The sequence below is a fragment of the Cryptotermes secundus genome, unplaced genomic scaffold (genome assembly GCF_002891405.2).
Source record: "Cryptotermes secundus unplaced genomic scaffold, Csec_1.0 scaffold428, whole genome shotgun sequence".
Classification (NCBI taxonomy): Eukaryota; Metazoa; Arthropoda; class Insecta; order Blattodea; family Kalotermitidae; genus Cryptotermes; species Cryptotermes secundus.
The window spans coordinates 1,358,980-1,362,897 of record NW_019720711.1 but is presented as its reverse complement, the minus strand read 5'-3'; positions in this window follow the sequence as shown (position 1 = coordinate 1,362,897).

Here is a 3,918-nt window from a genome sequence, read left to right as displayed (position 1 = left end):
ACCTAGCTGCAGTATGGCCTATTTGTTTATCATATAACGAAGTAATTAGTATTTGCTTACATAACTGGTCATTCCTATGTATAAAATATATACACCATTTTATTTTAATAAGTTCCGTAGCATAAATCACCCCACTCCATGTTGTGTCTTTGCTAACAACCAAGAAAATTACCATTTGGCGTCTGTTTGAAATATTATTCAAACCCATATATATTGTGTAGTCACCTATCATTACATCATATAGTGAAAATCTTGTAACTTCTGCAGAAAAAACTGTACATTATTCATTGCACTGATACATGATAATACCCAGTGTTTTTAATCGGTATACACCAGTATCCACACCAGAAGGCAATTGATGTGTACCATCAGGCTTGTTGAAAGTCATACATCCACTGGTGCATTGAATATTTTGACTTTGTAGCTAAAACTGAGCATGAAGGTACTGGCAAGTATGCATTAGAAAGGAAAAAGAAAGAATTGTTTTCACCATCAGTACACCAAGGAGAGATGCGAAGTCGAGGTAGGCATGAACAGATCTTCACCTTTAGTGCAGCTATGATGCCAGATCAACTTCAGTCCTTCCTGTGTAATTATATATGTGACTATTCCTAAATACTGAATGTACTTCTCATTGAAGTCAACTCACAGACACGTAGTACAATCATTCTTTTTTTTTTTAAGTTATTTTTTAACATTCATTTCATTGGACTGTATTCCTAAACGATAATCTTACATTCCATTCAGCATGCAACTTGGTGGACGGTGTAATTTGATTGTGTGTGGTAATTTTAGAGACATCAGTTTCCTTCCAGCAGTATTATAGTCTATTTTTCTCCAACTGTGTTCTTAACTGAAAAGAGAGGACAAACATGCATATATATTGTTAACTGAAGCTATAGATCCATAATGATATTTTGTTGGTACAGATATATTTTTTTGTGTTTGGATATATTCATAGAATCTGAAACAATGTGAAAATAAATTTAGGCCAAATGTATTCATAAGAGACAAACCCATCTTCTTGTCAGAGAGGATTTTACATAAGGACTATTACCGCAGCAATTCAGTTGAAAAAAATCTCTGGTCATCGGTCTCAAGTAGCCTGAAGCCAAGAGGAACTGATTGCTGGCAAGCTGCCAGTCGTAAAGTATCTCTGACTCTGAAAATAAATTGCAGTAAAATTGCTTACATCCCAAATAGAAATTTACAGGGTATGGAACAAGCTACAACATATGCAGAACTCTCACAGAGTTATATTTTTGAGGATATTTTCTTGTGTGTCATATGAAGAGCACTGTTGCATTCTCAAGGGGACATATCCTTTTAGAATTAGAATAACTAAAATGGAATAAAACTGATGGAGTTTTGTTGCCATTTTCAGTTTCATTTAAGAGGAACTGGAATTCGAGTGACATTCTCTCTACCTAATTTTAAACTTGAGTTAGTCACTTTGATCTTATATGGACAAAATTCCTTTCACAGGGCTCATTGGTNATGTGGGGGGGGGGGGGGAGAGGGGTAAGTTGATATGAATACAGTACTCTTAAAATGAAATAGATATGAGGTTGTAAGATCTGAGGCTTTTTCAGATTTGAGGTTATTGCAATACATAAAAATACACAAAATGCATAAAGTTAAAAGAATGAATTAAACTTATGTAAAGGAAAAGTTACTATTAAAAAACAATGGCAGAATATTCATGTTAACTGTGTTAGCCTGGCCAACATATTCAAAAATAAAATAAAGGGTTTACCTTTAGGGTTCAGTGGTATTCTATATATTGCCAGAAGTGATCAGACAATGTGTGTGCTATCTCCAGCTATCTCCATTACACAGTTCTTATCCACTAGGTGTTTGTGAGCTCAGGCACAATTAAAAGAGATACATTGTAGTACGGGCTCGACAGGAGAAGAAAGTGCATGACATTCTAAGCTATTACGTTGGCCAAATGAAGAATGTTAACTCATTTCAATTACTTGTGTGCTCACAGAGCATAAAGTGTGGCATGGCTAAGATTTTTCAAAAGTCATGCTCTCCCACTATCATAAAATGATCATATTCATGAATGAAAGTTGGGATTTGATTGTATTCTTCATTATGTATCATTTGGACTCTGCTACTTTCACTTCAGTTCCAAAGACCCTATTAGACATGTCATGTTTTTGATTTCCTGAAATATTTGTTGGCATTTCCATATACTGTTAAACATATTTTTTCTTACATATGCAGGTTTGGTTGATCATCTTTAAGTAAATGCATATAAACACATCGCCCAGACACAATTTTACAATTAATTACATATAATTTTGGCATTCTCTCACAATGAAATTATATTGCGAAAATTCTGGAAATATTTTGTCTTGAAGAGTAAAGGCACAGAGACCACACAGTTTCCCATATTTAATTCTGAATTCGTGGTACCGGTACAGTACTGAAATTAATGGCTCAAGAAAAAACTATTTTATATTTAATTCAGCCAGCTGAGTTCCAATTTCTGTATGAAATCCTTGACCTAAATAAAGTGATTGCATAATGTTGAGGTACAGTTTACTCACCATTCTCATGCTTAATTTTGTACAAGAGTACGGTATTCTACGGTATTCCTGGATGTTATGCATGTTGACATTTTGTCACAACAGTTGTACATGTTGAGCAGACAGTAACTTTACAATTTTATCAACTCATACCAGTAAAAATAGAATGTCACTCACTGTATATAATCAATTCCATACCATTGTAAAATAGCCAGGCATACAAAGTACCAACATTTCAGGTGACATCTCATTGATGTTTTATTTCTTCTCACATATGACATTACTTACTTACTTACTTACTTACTCATGGAGCTGAGCCCTTCTGGAGGAGCCACAAATTCTGCAGCTACTCAAGAATTTCCCAGCATTTTATGGAACCTGAAGGTTCATTACTGTGTTCACAAGAGCCCTCCACTGGTCCATATCCTGAGCCAGATCTATCCAATCCATCCCATCCCATCCTATCTTTCTCAGATCCATTCTAACACATTCAGGACTGGAGGGGCCAATTGGCCCTCTACGTTTCTATAGCGTTGCGGACCAGGCGGGCCAATTGGCCCTTTTCTGATGCGTTATGTTGCAACCGACTATATATCGCTGTGTGGCCACGTTGCATCATAACTACTGCGTAGTTGACCTCGGGAATGTTTGTTAGCTCAGCCAGTAACATGATCACACTCATTTCCTGTCACACCCTAAAGAAAAAAGCCTTTGTACGAGTCCAAGCTTCCACATATGAACCAGGAAGTTAACAGTGTAACGTGGATCAGAGACGAAAGCAGTTGCAGGCGAAGTGTTCTCTCCGAGAAAAAGAAATATTAGATTTGTTCTCCGATGAGCTATCAGATTTGCCAACTGCTTCGTCTTCTGATAGCGAGGCCAGCCTCAGTGAAAGTGACAGTGACAGGGGCCACAAGGCCCCCCAAAATATTGTGTCCAGTGAAAGAGAGAGCTCTGATGAAGGTTTCCAGAGATATCACACGCGCAAACACTTCTAGGAGCTCTGGTAAGTGTTCTCCAAAAATTTTAGTTCATAAAATTAATTAGGAGATTTTATATTAATTTTTAAAGTGAACAGTGCACAAGTTAGGGTGCTAGGCTTAAAAACCCCGGTCCCCAGGGTGATTTAAATATTTAAACAACCGGTCCGCAATGTGCTAATATTGTTCACCCACCTACACCTTGGTCTTCCCTGTGGTCTCTTTCCTTCTGGCTTTCCCACCGATATCGTATACACATTCCTCGTCTCCCACATTCGCGCTACATGACCTGCCCACCTCATCCTCCTTGAATTGCTCATCCAAGGAATCAGTCCATATGATATTACATGTCAGAAAAATGCCTGTTATGGCATAAGTAATCACATTCTATACATTTCTTG